The sequence below is a fragment of the Candoia aspera genome, chromosome 3 (assembly GCF_035149785.1).
Source record: "Candoia aspera isolate rCanAsp1 chromosome 3, rCanAsp1.hap2, whole genome shotgun sequence".
Taxonomy (NCBI): Eukaryota; Metazoa; Chordata; class Lepidosauria; order Squamata; family Boidae; genus Candoia; species Candoia aspera.
Window position 1 is genome coordinate 103,864,795 of NC_086155.1, and position 18,531 is coordinate 103,883,325.

Here is an 18,531-nt window from a genome sequence, read left to right on the forward strand (position 1 = left end):
ATCTTTTAAATCTATTTGCAGATGATAGGATCTTGACTCTCTCAAATGCTTTTCAGTCAGCTAGCTATATTAAGAGGGAATTAGTCCTGATACCTCTGCAAATTGCTCTATCAGTTAATTTTCATAAATCACATTTGATGTTTTTTCATACTCCCCCAAACATTCAAAAGGAAATTTCCACAGTTTTAGGGATTCCAATAGCATATAAATCTTTAAAATATTTAGGTATTCCATAACTAAAAATATTAAAATCTTTACAAATAATTATGTACCAACTTAGAAGAAATTAAATAAAGAAATGAAAAACTGGGCTTCAAAACTTTTCAGTACTTTAGGGCGAATTGCAGTAGTTAAAATGAAAATTCTTGCACGTCTTAACTTTTTATTTAAATGCCTCCCAGTTGTAATTCCAGAACAGGCTTTACGACATTTGTAAAGAAAAATAGAAAGCTTCCGTTTCCATACACAAAAACTGAAGAGTACGTAAAAGGAGTTTATATAGACAGCAGAAACAGGGAGGCTGGGGCATGCCCAATTTGTTAATATATTATCAAGCAGCACAGTTAGGGCATATGATTCGATTTATCATGGGAGACTCTTCCAAACAATGAATTCATATTGAAACTACATTACAGCCAGATAAGTTTATAAATCAAGGTTTTTTCCAACCAAATTTCTTTTCTAGAAAAAACAGATTGAAAATATTTTCACTAAAACAATGCTTCAAATTTGAAAGACTAGATACACAGTTTTGATAAAAGACACTGCCTCTTTAACTCCTTTAATATATTTTGATCAGGATGAGTATTATGGTTCGGCTAAAATGAAATCTTTGCGAGAATATAATCTATATAGACTAAGAGATTTTTATAGCAATAAGGGAACCTTTAAATAAAGATCAGACTGAGGAACGAAAAGGTGATAAGTTACCATGGCTCTTCTGGTTTCAACTTAAATCTCTTTTGCGCAATAGAAATATTAGAGATTTAGCAACATGGCCCTATACCAATTTCAAGAATTTAATACTTCAGTGTTTAGATCAACCGAAAGGAAGAAGTTCAAAAATTATAGGTTGTTATTGCAATCAGAAATAGCGGATCCACCATATGGTTTAAAGGAAGCTTGGGATACTGATCTTGGTATTCCCTTACAGGAGACAAACTGGCAGAATTTATGGAAATTCACTTCAGCTTCAATGCAAGAAATGCAGTAGAAGATTATACATCATTGATACTTGACTCCTGTTAGGTTGGCATGCATGCATGCGTGCGTGCGTGCGTGTGTATATATGTATATGTCTGTGTGTGTGTGTGTGTGTGTGTGTATAAATCTTCCAAATGTTGGAGAGGTTATTAAAAAAAAAGTCATTTTATCATTTGTGGTGCTCATACAGTAAAGTTGGCCTAAAATTTTTGTGGAGATAAATACTATCACTAATCAAAGAACTGAATGCTCTCCAGAGCTAGGCTTACTGCATTTATTTATAGGACCAAATCATCAGCTTAAAAATAAAGAACTAATTATTTATTTAATCTTAGCAGCCAAAACAATAATTGTGAAACATTGGAAAACTCTAGATGACGTAAGAACAGAGTTGTGGATTAATTTCTGTATTAGAAAAAATTACAGACAAAGATAAATTAATGAGACATCAGAGGCAGAAACCACAATTATATCAAACTTCAATGGATTTCATGGTTTATCTCAGTAGCAATAGACTATAATCTGGTATACCTTATATACACAGCAAACTTTCATATGTATTGTACCTGTCTCTTTATTCATATCGCAGTAGAACTCCTTGTATTTTCTATATTTTTTCTTTTTGATTTTATTTTCTCTATATTTATCTTGCATTTATGTAAATATGTGAAAAGTTAAAGGTCCCCTGTGCAAGCACCGAGTCACGTCTGACCCTTTGGGGGGATGCCGCTTTCGTGATGTTTTCTTGGCAGACTATAGAGCGGGGTGGTTTGCCATTGCCTTCCCCAGTCGTCACCTTCCCCAGCAAGCTGGGTGCTCATTTTACCGACCTCGGAAGGATGGAAGGCGGAGTCGACCTGAGCCGGCTACCTGAGAATCCAGGTTCTGCTGGGATCGAACCTGGGTCATGGGGAGAGTTTGTTTCATGAGTACTGATAGTGACCAGGAGGGGGTCCCTATCCAGGGGGAAAAACGCATAGTTTAGAGACTTTGAACCTTCCTTCAAAGAAACTCAGAGCAGACCTGCCTTGATTTTTGGGTTTAATCTGTGAGAGTTTCCCACAGCCTTTCAGTTTGGCAGGATTTTCTGTCTAGTAGAGTAGAACAATAAGCACTAGAGACTCAAGCTACCGTCTCAGTGTGGTTCTTCAGTCTAAGATAGGACAGTTTCAGTTGCAATACTGCCACCTACCACTCTGCGCCACACGAGGCTCTTTATGTAAATATAATATACATGGTTTACATAGTTTACATAGTTTACAGTCATAAGTCCGTTGAGGTCATGTGACATCTCGCTTAACGACTGCGTAGCTTAGCAAGGGAGTTGCCAGTCCCAACTGTGGCAACTCCCTTGCTAAGCTACGCAGTCATTAAGCAAGATGTCATATGACCACAACGGACTTATGACCTCACTTCCACTGTGGTTGTTAAGTGTGGTCATTAAGCAAGACATCGCATGACCGCGAGTTGCGATTTTACTGTCAGCTTCTCCATTGGCTCTGCTTGTCAGATGCTGGCTGTGAAGTGCACAAATGGTGATCATGTGACCGCGGGACGCAGCGACTATTGTAAATGTGCACTGGTTGCCAAGCACCCAAATGTTGATCACATGACTCTGGGGACATTGTGACGGTCGTAAGTGTGAGGACTGGTTGTAAAGTTACTTTTTCAAAACCATCATAACTTTGAACAGTTGCTAAATAGGGTGGTTGTTAAGCAAGGTCTACCTGTATTCAGTGATCTTTCCTCAGACTGAAAAATTTCAAATCCAAGCAGTAATAGAAGGATTATTTGCAGCCACAGATGTTTTCTTGCAAGTATCAGATCTGTATTTGTTTTCATAATAGAACAATTAATGGCCTCATTACACCCCAACAGTCTTTATCTAGTAGTTCCAATGAACCATAAAAGGAATTATTTAAACTGCATGAGATCAAAACCATTCAAGATGTCTGTCAACTTCTGAAGATTAAATAAATTGACTGAAACTGATTTAAGCATACGTGGCAGAAGGCCGATCTGGAACCTCCAGTTTGAACTATTGTATCCAGGATCAAACCAGATTTTGGGGGGAGGGGGAGAGATATCTAGCAAATGTAACATAACAAACTGCACATAGAATTAGGTCCCAACTACCCAATGATAGGCAAAGATGCTGTGAATGGCAGTACAGCAGGTATCTCCTGCTGCAACCATGAAGTATTCTCATGGTATGTATGAATTAATTGTTTTAATAAACATTTAATTAAAATATTTGTGGTTCCTCAGAGTGCTTCAAAATGAAGCACTGGCCTCCATAAACTCTACTCTCCCTTCTTCAGATATAATGCTGATGGGGAAATTTTTGTAATTGAGGGCTTTGGAATGGGAAGGTGCAGATAACCCGTAAGTCACCCACGTTATTATGGTACAGTGTGATTCAAGCATGGGGCAAGAAAACATGGCATTTAAGGATAATTAAATTTGAAATATATATATATATATATATATATATATTGAGAGTGACCTTACAGGAGGAAGCAGAGACCTGGGCTGGGACAAGGCAATAGAGAGAGATAGGAGAAGAAAAAATCAGGGAAGAAGCTGTATGAATGCATGAGGAAAAGTATGTTTTTGGAAGAAAATTCTAAATCAGAGAAGTATTTATTTGAAGAAATGATCTTGTGTTCAACCCAGTTCCTCAAATCTGAAGCAAAATTAAGAAACGTAAAACTTAGTCTCTCCCATTATCTAGCATAAGAATTATGCGAATCATATTTGTTTACTTTTTAACACAGATGAAATTTGCAAGGAGAGTAATCATTTCAGTACAAGCATTTATTGTAGAATTCCTTTAAAGTTTGATTATTGAAGAAAGGGAAAGGTCGATAACCTTTAAATGTGTTTTTTTAAAAAAATAAAATAAAATATATAGTTGTCCGTGCTATGGAAATTAAGATTACCCAGTTTTAGACAAATAGATGCAAGAGCTTATGTAGAATGAGAAGTCTTGGCATTTAGGTTTTTGTTAATTACCATATTGTCTTGTAAACAATTCCTATGCAACCAGCAGATGTTATATAATGGCTTCTTAATCCTATTAAATTACAGGAGGAATAGTACAGGGGTTTTTATATTGTTTGTTTTTCACTTATTCATTCTTCATCAACTTTTTGCCAGGACTATCTGTCTATAACTGCTCCTGAATTCTTGTGAGCTCTCACATGGGTCATCAGTGATGATATCTAGCCAACTTACCTTTTGATCACTTTTCTTTAGAATATGTTTCACATTGCTCTATAAAAAACAGATCTCTTGGGTGAATGGAAATTTTCTTCAGTAGAAGTCTTATAGTTTTAGACAGAGGGAAGCACATCCTTCCTGCAAGGAAGCATTGATCACCACCTTCATCCATGCCTGACTTAATCAGAAAAGACAAGAATTGAGCAGTCAGGTCAATACCCCTCATGTCTCTGCATATTCTATCCACATCCTCAAGGAAACATAAAGGTAAAGTTTCCTGTTTAGTCATGTCCGACTCTAGGGGGCAGTGCTCATCTCCATTTCATGGCCGAAGAGCCAGCCTTGTCCGAAGACACTTCTGTGGTCATGTGGCCAGCATAACAGTCATGGAACACTGTTACTTTCCCACCGAAGCAGTACCTATTTATCTACTCGGATTTGCATGCTTTCGAATTGCTAGGTTGGCAAGAGCTGGGGCAAGTGCGGGAGTTCACTCCATCACGCGGTGCTCAGGTCTCGAACCACCGAACTTGCAACCTTCCAGTCAACAAGCCTGGCATCTTAACCACTGAGCCACCAAGCCCCCTCACATCCTCAAGTAGTGAATAGAAAAAAAAATTCAAAATAGTTGAACAAACAGTTGCTGGTTACATCCAGTCATTTTAGATAAACATAGTTTCTTGGATACCAGATGAAAAGAATGAAATTTGAAAGCCAAGAAGTTTTGGGCTACTGAGTCTTCATTCACCCTGTCCCCCAACTTCCTAATTTTATCTAGCATGCTTAATAGTCCCTGTCATATTTTGCAGTCTGATGCCATGTAATTTATCAGAATTTTATTAATCCCATTAACCCAAGCAGCCATCTGGCAGCTCTTTGAGTTAGACCAGCCTAGTACTGAACTGGAAAGATTGATGGCTCTAGAATTGATTAGTTGATCTGAGAGATAAGTGAACAGTTTTGGCAGAAAATACCAGAAGTCAGTATATGTGGGCAGGTATATAGACCTGAAAGTTTTTAAAAGTAGCTTTCCTCATATAGTTTATAAATTTCCCCTAAGTAAATAATTCAGAAAATATCCTAGTAGTTAAAGTCACCATTTCTTGCTAAGAGTGTTGAGCATGAAATTGGTAGAAATAAACATGATACCATACTATGGGCTTCTCTTGGCACTAATTTTGTACTTGTGTAAAAAAAGAGCCTGTTCCTTGAAACGAGAGAGAGAAATGCACGCATGCATCTTCGTTGTTTTAGTATAACACAACTGCATAGAACAACATTTGAAAGGCATTAAAAAAATTATAGCAGGTCCCCAAAGTTTCAGCTGGATGCCTCATTTACATAAATAATAGCATATGATTTCTGCATTTCAACATTTTGATGTTATCTGTTTGGAGATATACTTCAAAACCTTCTTTATCACTTTTAAGCTATAAGTAACTTAAGTTTGTCTTCACCAAAATGAGTGTGCCCGGACCCTAGGATCTTTGAAGGAGATCCATCATTGTGTTTTGCCCAATCAGGCAGAGAGAGGACTTTCTTGGCACTATGTCCAGATGTTCTTTCCAGGACTATTCCAGACGCCTTTTTGAGATGTAAAGGATTTTTTCCTTCAATGAGATCTTTGTCCTGTGAAGACGAATATTTATTCTGCTGGTAATAATTTCTTTTACTAGAATCCTGCTTCTTAATATGTTTACTTTTTTGTTCATTCTTGTGTTGTTCTGTAATCAAATGCTTTATCATTAGCTGACTTGGAGTAGAGAATAGAAGTGAGTCATTTCAACAGTAGTCAATACCCAGATAAAAAGCCAAAACTATAGTATGGATTTTGTGTTAGGCTTGTACATTCCCTCCTCTCATTTGTTTGGGCATATCGTATGTTGACATTACAGCTCAAGGAGGGAATAGGGCGTTAAAGAGGGAGAGTGATGGTGAAATGCAAAACACAACTCCATCAAAGTATAGGTAGGCTGAATTCTGAACTAAGAAGCTATATAGTGATAAGAAGTATATATTGATTGCTCCCTATCCATTCATTACATTTTTTAAAATGGTTGCATTTATTTCTCCAGTACAGAGGTAAAGGTTAAAAAAAAGACAGCTATAGTAAATTATAATTTAGGAATTAAGGTTTGGTGGCGCTGCGGGTTAAACCGCTGAGCTGTCGATCGGAAGGTCGGCGGTTCGAAACCGCGCGGCGGGGTGAGCTCCCGTTGTTAATCCCAGCTCCTGCTCACCTAGCAGTTCGAAAACATGCAAATGTGAGTAGATCAATAGGTACCGCTTCGGCGGGAAGGTAACGGCGTTCCGTGTCGTCATGCTGGCCACATGACCCGGAAGTGTCCTATGGACAACGCCGGCTCCAAGGCTTAGAAACGGAGATGAGCACCGCCCCCTAGAGTCGGACTCGACTGGACTTTACGTCAAGGGAAACCTTTACCTTTACCTAAGGTTCCTACAGATTGTCTTCTTTGGCCATAACCTATGTGGCCATAACCTATGTGACAGATTTAAAGGTTTTCAAGAACTGAACAGTGTTGAAAGTGAACACCTTATTGTAAACTTTTAAGTGTTTTGTTTAAGCTTTTAAACCAAAAAAGAAGATACCTGAAGCAGGTATCTTCTTTTTTGGTTTAAAGATACATTTAAAGGGAAGCATCAAATGAAACAGATCACTAGCTTTGTGAGTGTGGGAATATTTTTATATAAAAGAGCAAGGAAATGCTTGTCCTTGGGGGGGGGGGGGGAGAGCATAAGTAATGTAACCAGTATCATGCAGTAGATTTGGCTGACATTTAAAATATCACATTACCTAGACTATCAGTCGTAGAGCTGGTAGCAGAAACAAGGAGAAAATTCAGCTTTCCCAATAATTGCATTTTTTTATTTAAGCATTGATTAAAATTAAGTTTTCCGGTTACAGATGTACAACTTGAAATCAAATGGTGCAATGGGATAGTGGTGGCAGTGGCATAATTTTCCTTAAGGAATATACAGTGGGGACCTTTACCTTCATTCTCATTTTCTAAAAAGCATAGTGGATAGTTTTATTTTTATCAAGGTAAGATAGAATATTGCTAAAGCTAGATTCCCTTACACTGATAGAAAAACAAAAGTGTGCTGCTTTGGGGGAATGTGGGTGGGGGGGAATGTGGTTCTTCACAGGGTCCTGCATTACTAATCTTGCATGTGGTGTATACTTTTTTCATGCGTGGGCAATTGGGTAACACATGTGTCATTAGGTTCTGGTTATTCTCTGAGGACAGCACAGAAGTGTACAGGCAAGTGGGCATTACTTCCTCTCTAGGGAGCCAGACTGTTCAGAATAAACTTGAGTTATGGATTTATTCAGCCTATAAAACCTCAGCTGGCATAAATAATGGAGAAAGCAAAGGTTTGTCTGCAGTGCATGCCTCAGGGACACATGCTTGCTTCTCTCCCCCCACCGCCTTTTCTTATGAAAATGATCCCAGTTGCACTGATAGATAATAACAACACCAAGCAATTAAAAGCTATGGGTGGCTGGAGAGAGGAGAAAGGGTTCAGTTAATGAGCTTTTCCTCTTCCTGTACCCAAGAGAGCCTCAGAAGTGATGGGGCGATTAAACGAAGAGATAATTATAGATTATGAGAAGATGGGTCCTATGAGGGGTAAGAGGGCCTTGACATAAACAGTAACTGTTGCAACTGTGTTTTGGCTTCCATCTCTGCTTCAGTACTCTGAGTAGCACAATGACAAGCAGACAGGAAAGACCACCTGTTTGTGGCACATGGTCCTCCTTCTGTAACAATTAGATGATTTCAGGAAAATAGAGAAAAAATAGTGATGGAGCATAGCCATCTTGTCAGCTGGCTGTTTAGTTTCAAAGCTGCCATACTATAAAAGCCAACAAAGAAGATTTATGCACTATTCCCAGTACTAGATAGTCCTGCAACTCTCAACAATATTTTTACCTTTTTATAGATATAGATATATAGATATTTACTGGAGGTTCCCTAGGTAATACAGGTTTTTAATATAGCATATGATAAGACATTTGAGGTTTTCACTCAGAAAAGATCCCATTCTTTCATTATTTTCAGTAAAACGAAACTGGTAACACGCATATTGCTTTTTTTCAGGCACGTTTAAATTGTATAATCTCTTTAATAGATTTCTTTAAGTATTCTGCAAAATCCTCAATTAAAAAATGGGGACTAGGAAAGTGGAATATTGCTTTTCATTAGTAGACTTTGTTCTGCCCAATTTTAAATGCTATTACTATCTGATATTTATTTAGCATTCGTACTACATGTATGAGGTGCAGTGGTTAAGACATCAGGCTAGAAATCAGGACGCTGAGTTCTAGTCTTGCCTGAGACACAAAGCCAGCTGGATGATCTTGGGCCAGTCAGTCTCTCTCAGCCATAGGAAGCAGGCAATGGCAAACCACTTCTGAAAATGCTGCCGAGAAAACTGCAGGGACCTGTCCAGGCAGTCACCAGGAGTCAAGACTGACTTGATACAATAATAACAACAACAACAACAACAACAATAATAATACATATGGGACATTGACACATCCTTTTCCCAAAAGAGTGAAATGTTCTTCAGATCAGTTCCATTGTCATAAATGCTCACATTAACCCAACATATGTCAACATGTTTCATGGCAATCTAAAACAATGTTTTCTCAACTCCAATTACCAGAATACTCTTTTGTACTTCAAATATATTGATGCTATTTTTATCATCTGGACCTGTTGACTTGAGTCAAGATGAATCATACAGTAAGTTCACTTTCTGAGCACTACTGAAAACAATATTATGGTCCTATAAGTTATACTGTATATCAGACCACATTCTTTCAGGCTTGTATAATTTTCCAGAACATAACAAAGCTTGATGATATAACTATATGTGTTGGTCACAGATTCAAAATTTAAGGACTCACAACAGGCATTTCTTGAAAGTACAGGTAATCCTCAGTGTGTGTGTGTCTAAAAAGTTTTACACAACAATTTTAGTAAAGGATTCCCATATGATTATAATTGTATAATCATCCATATACATTTGTGAAATCTCTTTTTAAACACCTGGCCAAGTCTAGGCTATACTATGTGGTAGAATCACAGGTGTATCATCTCACCCACACTCTTAGGAAATAGGTTTCTGATAAGCTATTAGCATATTAATTCTGTTTAATTTTATTTTAAAAGCAACCAATCTCTAATACGCTTTTCTCTGATTTATTTATTTATTTGTAGCATGCTTTTCCAACTCTCCAGTCAAAAAAATTCTCAGGGCAGTAGTGATCAATAATTAGACTATCTCTTCTCTCTGGCTAACAGTAAAAACAAACAAAAAGATGTGACACAAGGAAAGAGACTGGGAAGAGAGCAGGAAAATTTCTGTAATTCAGTTGCCCAGATAAGTGAAAAATAGGTGTATCCTGAATTTATTGTACTTTGATTTGTACTCGTCGTACTATCTATCTAAGCTGGTTTGTTCTTAGCTGACTTTTTTTTCAATCTTCTCCTGTTTTTCTCCTTTGGTTTTCTTTCCTTGAAGTAAAAAAATATTGAAGTACACTGAAGTTCTTAACATACTGTGCACTGGATCTGTTCTGTCTATCCTGCAAGCTAGAATTAATTTAATTCTTTTGCCTAGTCTAAAGTTGATCTTCCTTAGTCTGTGTAAACCTTTCATTTGTTTGTTTGTGTAAACCTTTTGTTTGTTTGTTTCAATTTATATGGTTGCCTATCTCAAACAAATGACTCAGGGTGGCTAACAACAATTAAAAGCAGCAAAAAACACAAAATACAGAGCAGACTAGATAAAAACAAAATAGTCACCAATGCAACCACTTCTCAAGTTCCAATTCAATCTATTGTATCATGATTTCAGAAGTAATAAAGGAAATTGTAGGTAACATCTCCTTTCTTTTCTTCATGCTGTAAGCTGGATCTTCATATAGTCACACTAAAAGTATTAATCACATGAATGATAACATTAAAAATCCTTGAATAGATGTGTATTGAAACCAATTCTAACAATAGATCAACAAGGCCATATCTGTAACTATAATATCTGTATTATAGATTATGTTATATCTATCTATTATAGAGCTAACTAGAACAGAACTTCATTTTTCATTTACAGTTTTCAGTTCAAACGTAACAGGGATCTATAATCTATCCTGATTATAATGCTTCTATTTCACAGGCAGGTCCTCAGTCCCAAATTACTACTAGCCATGAAAATCAAAGCAAGTAACAGATATATGGAGGCCAACATCATCCCACGGTAGATTTCAAGTAAATCATGTCTTCCTGTCTGAAAACACCATTAAAAGACCTAAGGTCATCAGGAGTTCATACACATTACCTTTCTATATGATACATGGTATTATCTACCAGCAATGCCCTTATTCATTTTACATGAGGCAGATTAGTATTCCTTTCAACAAAATGGAATTAAAGAACAAAAATCTTATCCAAAAGCTGCAGTTATTCAATGTATTGCTGAGAGCTGGTTGTGTGAGCTGCAGGACAAACTTGACTTAGTTTTGCCAAGCCAGATTTGGTGCAACATCAACCTAGGCTAAGGGGTGGGGGAAGTGATTATGGTTGTTCATACAAATTTAGTGTCTCTCACCCAGAAACCAGTCCTTAGCATTTGTTGCAAGGCTTTCTATCTGTAAAGCCATAGAGATAGAACAGTGATTTTACTGGGATATTACTTACTCTGATGCTCAGCATCATTCCTGTCTGAACTGGTTGAAATCATCTGTGGAGTATTTTAATGACTGTAATGAGGCTGCCACTGATCAGCTTAGGACCTCGTGGTTACCATGTCAGCAGTGGGGCTGTGTCACTAAATCACTATATCATGGACCCAATTCATATTGCAGGTTCATTCTTAACCTGTTTTTAGATTAAAACAAATTGAAGTGAAGTGGTAGCTGGTGGAGTGAGGGTCGATGTTGGATCATTTCTCTTATGATTTAAATTACCGTGACCTTAATCTCTGGGGTGCGATATAAGTTAAGGAGATTCTTATTTAGAGATTTGCAGAATCTGAAGGATTCTTAGGGGTTTTCAGGTGACAAGGCTGGTGGCTTTGTTCTGCTGTGGAATAGTGAATGCTATCTGCAGGTATGAAAGACCCAGAAGGATGACTTCGTTTTCTGAGGAACTCCAGACAATGAAGCAAGCTGGGAGATGATATAGATGGCATAAATCTTGTCGGGAATACGGATATGTTAGAGCACATAAGTGCACCTATCATGTAGTTATGGTGAAGAGGGTGTATTTGCAACCTTAGTGAACTATACAGTACAGTTTTCTCAGTGGTGGAACTACTTAAGACAAGCCTGGAAGTAGGTTCATCTTTCTACAGCTTCATCTTACTACAATAAATTTGCAATGTATTTTGAAGGTAAAATCAAGTACCTCTGCTAAAAATTAGACTAGCTTTTCAAAACCCTTTGAAATTACGGGGATTTTGATCTGAGGGAACAGGATGTATATGGGGGTCAATCCAGTTTATTATCTACTTAATGTGTCATAGGTGATAAGCTCTAATTGGAGAGGGAATTTGGTGGGTGAAGTAGTTAAGGCTGTGCAGCACTTTGGAGTCAAAGGGGGAAGTGTGATTTGGAGCATGAGTGGACATGCATGTAGTGTACTGTACGTCAGAAGCACCGTAAAGCACCTTCATTTTTCCTGGGCTTATGCAGCTGCCATCTGCATAAGCCCAGGATCACACTGCATCTATAGTTGCAGTGTGATCCAAGCAAAATAAACGTTTTAAGATGTTTCTTACAGGAGGTTTGTGCATGCCCATTCACTCTACAAATTGCATTTCTCGCTTTGAACATGCATAGGTCTAGTAATTTATGCCTATTCTACTTAGTAGGGAGGGAATTATGTCCATTGCAATCTCTCTTTAAATGACTTTCTCTGAATCTTGACTTTAACAAATACAGCTTTCTTAGATGAGGTGATAAGGTGGTAGCTGGCCATACAGTTGCACATGGAGGAAAAATTATACTCATTTCAGGCTAGTTTCAGACATGGATTTCTTCCTGAAACAACTTTGTGGATTGGGAATTTGAGGTACTGTGCTGTATCACTTCTGTGCCTATTTGCAATACCACTACCAGAGAGTAGCATGGATGTTTCTGTTCAGGCCCATGGAATATGGGAGTCTACAAGATGTCTTCCTTCTGAAAGAACAAGTATATAGCTTGTATTTCCTCTTTGATTCAAAGCTATCCCTAGAGGCACATGGCTTTGTGACAAGGTGTGCCCAGCTATTCGCAGTTATTCAGGGTCAATTAATGTGCTAGCTGCAACCTTTTTTGAACCAGGATAGCCATGCCATGATAACCTAATGACTGGATAACATAAGTACATTTTACATGGGATTACTTAAAGATCATATGGAAGCTGCAATTGGTGCCAAATTTAACTATAAAATTATTAATGGAGTCATATGAAACTTTCTGACAGCAAATACTAGTTGCCAGTGACCAACCATGTTGAATTCAAGAGGCTGATACAACTGTATAAAGCCCTCTTTAAAACCAAGTACTTAAAAGAGCATCTTTATATTGAGGCTGGCTAAGGAGAGCTTTCTCATGGCCTTGCCTTAGTGACCCAAGATAAGGATTCTTAATAGTGGTGCCCTGATTCCAGAACTCCCTCCGAATTTGAGAATGATTGACACTAATTTTTTTCAAAACATTCAGCTCAGCTGAAGACAAAGGCTGAGACCTCTAAGTGAATTTGTGTTTTGTCTTTTCTTTTCATCACTGTCCTGTTTTGTGTGTATATGCGTGTGCGTGCACACATTGTTTTAGACTTTCTGGAATTTGATCATGGTTTTATTTCCACTGTGTTTTGTGTCCCTAGTTAGGTCTCATTTTTTAATTATGAGAAATGGGTAACTAATTTTATAAACGCAAAATAAAATCATAATGTTAAAAATGAGAGAACATTTACAGCATGTCCTATAAATAACCTTAAAGTGGCCTAAAACAAAAGATTTTGAAAGCAGATTGTAATGTGAAGTAACTGAATTATAATAAACATTTAGCTCCATCTCTTATGACTCAACTAGGGAGATCTCTGTCACCACCAAATAACTGTTTTGTAAATGGCTACTATTAATAAGGTAATTAGCATTGTCTGTACTTTAAGCATTTCATCTCCCTCTGGCACTGTTTAAAATTCTACACCCCTCTCTAGGTTTGTATGTGTGTGCATAACAGGATAATAATTCATGAATCACATCTGATGAAGCTCTGCCATAGTATGTTTAAAGGTAAAGATTGATTCAGGCTTGACTCCTGGTGACTACATAGACATTTGTATGTCATTTTCTTGGCAACGGTATAGAAACGGTTTCCATTGCTTTCCAAGATGTTTTCTTGACTATCCAATCTATTCTTCAGCTTTTAGATTTCCTGAAGTATCCTATCTAAGCACTAACCATTCTGGCCCTGCTTTGCTTGTTCAAGATAAGAGAAGGGACTCTTCACTGTATTTGCTGCAAATGATTAATCGGAGTGATTGAACATGTTTTTGTTTTACTGTTTCTTCAAGCCTTTAGGATGGAGCAGCCTAAAATTCTAAGTTAGTATAATCTTCCATTTTTTGAATTCTATTAATCATTCAACAGAGTGTCACTTAGTATAAATGCCTATTTATATGTGTAGTTGTTTTGAGTGAAGAGTACTCCTAGGTAAATATATATCTAAACAGGCTAAATCCAAATCTGGCCAAATTTTCAAAAAAACTGGTATAATTTATCTTCGAGACACTGATAAATAATTAGCAACATATTAGAAGATAACTGGAAATTAATTAAGTTACTGGAAGGTAGTATTTTAAGGGTAAATGATTTCAAGAATCCAAATTCATCCAAAATCTGATTAGTAGATGGCAAAGTTGTTCTTGGTAAAACTTTTTCAAAGTTTTAACCAACTTACAAAAAAGTTTCGTATGTCTTTCTAATAAGCTGCTACATGCTGAAAGGCAGGATATGTTTGTGTATTCAGTACCATTAGCTGTAAAGTCCTATGCAAATTGCACCAGATAGAGTAATCACATATTTGAGTCCATAAAAATCCTAGTGAATCAGAGAGAAGATTCAGTGTCATCTTCTTAACATAACTGCCTCCCTATATTAGAGAGGCTTTCCAATACTCAGTACCTGCCCCCATTTAGTACCTGAAGCAGTACAGTCAGATGTCCATTTGGCAATAAGCCCCATTGAATTCAATGTATGTATATATGTATTAAAATAGCTGCCATTTCTTATTTTAAAAATCCAAAGCTGTTTATGTTGATTATAAAAGTATATGATAAATTGGGGGAAAAGGGCATAAAAGCAGAATTAAAAAAAGAATTAAAACAAAGCGTTAAAGACAAAGACAAATGTCAGGAGGAATAATACCTGGGGAAGTCAAGCATAAAAAGGCTATCTAAAACATCAGTTTTAAGGCCTGGCTAAGATAAATATTGTTAAGTTAGTGCCTTAGAGGGCTTATATACATGGCTGCCTTCACTTAAACCCAGAAGTTGTCACAGTTTTTTAGAATGACATGATTCCATTCAAATATCACCATGTCATGTATATTAGAATACAAACAGAGATTATAGACCAAATTGCATTTATGGTGTTTGCTGCTTTCTGCATCTACTCAGCATTCAGCTTTAGCAACCCCTGGAGTTAGAGAAATGGGTGTAACTAGGGTGTGGACAAATGGAAAGCATATCTTGTTTTAAACCTGGCTTCTCTCCTTGTTTCCTCAGCAGATGCCAGCACAGCATTTCCCATTGGCCTACCCACCTCTGCTCATCCCAGCTACTCCTCTGCCTCCCCTCAGCTGCCATCACAGCTTTGTCCCTGGCTTTTCCCCACTGTTCCTCCCTTCAAACGACTGCCCAGAAGACCTATATTTTGGTCCATGCCCAGAACAAAACAGCCCTGTTCCATGCATGGTCCAAAACCTAAGTGTTTTGATTAGGACACAGAATACCCAAAAATAGTTGTTTTACATATTCTGAGCTATAAGCTTTGCCTGGCAATTCACATATTCTGTCAGATTATGTTTTTAATTATAATTTGCAGTGGTATCTGAAGTGTAGTCATTTTGTCTCCCTTGGCAGCATCCATTTCAGAAAGCCTAGCTTGGTACTGAGCCACATATATTGTGTTGATACTGAACCTTGTGCATCAGTAGATTGCATGAATATCCCAATTGATAGGAAGCAGGCAGTAGTAAGACGACTTGCAAGATAACTTGTAGAAGTTCTAATTGCATAGTATAGTAGAGGCTTGGGGTAAAAAGGAGGCTTTGGTTGTGCTTGTGGCATGCTAGCCACAATGTGCAAAATTAACCGATATTGACCTTATTATTAGCAGAGAATGTTGCATATGGCATTTGTATGATTAAGGCCAGTAACCTACTCTACACCTTCTCTGTCTTACTGAAAAGTGTTAAGTGAAAGGTGAAATCGACCAAAGGGATGATGAACAGCAGAGATCAAACTCTGTGGCCTTATCTAGTGACAACTATGCCATATAGAACATTGAGACTTGAAATGTAAGAGGAATAAATGGTAAAGAGCATGAACAAATGAAATAAAAATCAATATATTGTTGTCTATGAATGTAGTATTAAAGGGAAAGATGTAATGAATCTGAAAGAACATGCTCTGATCTTGTAGAATGGAGCTGATGAATATATTCAGGGTAGTGAAAATGTAGAGTTAATTATGGATAAAAAGGATAAAATATATGTCAAATGGTATAAATTAGTATTATCTAGATTGTTGTGGGTATATATAAATCTACAGGTTGATAATCATTACATGCTGTGCACCAGTGAACAATGATTGTGGAAGAACCAGAGATGAATTCTGGGAGGAAAAAACATGAAACATTCTGAATCAACATGACATAACATATTACTCTGTTAGGTGGCATGAATGGATGGATGGGAATGGGAGAGTGCATAAACAGTAACTGTGCCATTCAGAGACTTAAATATAAATAAGAATAGTGGGTATCTTGCCAATACATGCTTTAAACATAAGTCTATCCAGATATAGATAGATAGACAGACAGACAGACAGACAGACAGAGACAGAGACAGATTCATTCATTCATTCATGACAAAGGAATGAATATAAATCTAAAAATAGGATCTAATTGTTTAAAGTGATGAAATATGTAATCAGTGAAGCATACAAGGGTGATGAGAGATTCTGAATGTGAGGCAAACCATTATTGGGTAGCATTAAGAGCTATCTTGATTGGGAAAAAAGAGAATGAATGAAAAGGAAATGTGAAATAAATGAGAGTTGAAGTAGAATAATTGCAGGAATAGAAGGTATGAGTCTTGTATGGAAAAGTGTTAGAATCTCTCAAAAGAATGAATGGTAATGGACAAAAAGAAAGAAAATATGGAAGATGCTTAGAGTAGAGTGAAATGAATGATGTAACAATGTGCCACAAAAGCATGTGGAGTTATGCTGATGGAAAATACAGAAATATGCTTGGTGGAATGATGAAGTGAAAAGTGCTTGTGGATGAGAAAAAAATGGATCTAAAAGAATGGTGCAATAGATGAGGATGAGAGAAGATTTTGTATTACTTGTATAGAAAGAAGAAAATAACTGCGAAGAACGTAGTCAGATAGTCAAATTTTGTCTGACAGAACTCTGACTAAAAGAGTACAAGGGGTGACACTGAGCAAAATTTGGAAAATGAAGTGTGAGGTCTATGTGAGGCAGCGGTATGCAGATCACATCGTTGCTCTTTAGCAGGTCATTGACAAATGTATAATTTGAGAAAGTGTTACTGAAAGTTTATTGATTTAGAAAAAGTGTGTGATCATTTTGAATTATGAAATGTTTTATGCCAATTAGTTAAAGGTTGGTTGCTCAGTGCAATAAGAGCAGTATACAATAGAAGCATGTGGTTAGATTTTGAGCAGGGCATAAGATAAGGATGTATGCTGTCCCTTTGGATGTTCAATGTATTTATGAATAAAAGTGTATGGAGTGGTCATAGTGACATTACAAATTGATTATGACATGAATGTGTGTATATTTCTGCAGGTGATGCTGTGTTGTTAGCTGAGAACTAACATTTGCTGGAAAAGTTAGATACATTGTGCAGTATGTTACATGAAGGAGTGTTTGACAAGGAATGAATGATTCCAAGTCATTTCAAGTTAATTTTAAAAAAAAACTATAGCAAGTAGATGAATTTGTGTGCCCTGATAGGATATTTACTAAAGATGAGGAAATGGAAACATGTTAACAAAAGAGGCAAAAATGGCTGGGTGTAAGAGTATGCTTCTGCCCACTTTATGGAATTGAATGCCTTGGGAAATAAGTATGCATGGCAAAACAAGAAGATATAATGTTAAGAATGTATGAATGGGAATTGAATAGAAAATGTTTTATCAGTACTGTACAAAAGAAGTAAATTGAGATGAGAGAGAAAATCAGTGAAGATTGGATCACAAAACCAATATAAAGGAAGAGTGAACACACTGAGAAGAAGGGAAGACCAAAAAAGTCATGGTTGGATGGAGTTGAGGGATCTTTAAAAAGAGAGAGGTGAGGAGTTTAAAGAACAAAAGCCAGTATATGAACATGGTAGACAGTTGGTAAGGATAACTGTATTGATACAAACTAGCTTCAGTTATGTTTTCTTTTCTTCATCTCATGCCTCAAGTTTTTAATCAGTTGCATTTCTAGGTGCCAAGTATTTTATATCCTTCAGAGATATATAATCCGCAGTTTGGCAAAAGACACACCAGTGTTCAGGAAGAGAACCTGGGATATATGGCTCTCTGCTAGATAGGATTGTGGGTAGAGAATGTTATCTTTAACTTTTTTTCTTGCAGTCCTACAGGTAAGATAGTTGCTTCCCTCATGCTAAGAAGCAAGGAATGCTGAAGAGAGGACTGAGGAGGAGGTTTATATTAGATATGGGGGAGGGATCACATTTGAAAGTTGGTGAATAAATTTCCTAAATAATTACAGTAATAGAAAATGTTGTTTTAAAATTTGAATGCATTGTGAGAAATGCATAATG

The 18,531-nt window shown here is 37.0% G+C and overlaps 1 protein-coding gene across 2 annotated transcripts in view; it reads left to right on the forward strand.

Moving 5' to 3' along the window:
• Positions 1-18,531, forward strand: part of ACBD6 (acyl-CoA binding domain containing 6) — a 138,291-nt gene that overhangs the window by 42,588 nt on the left and 77,172 nt on the right. The window lies entirely within an intron of this gene.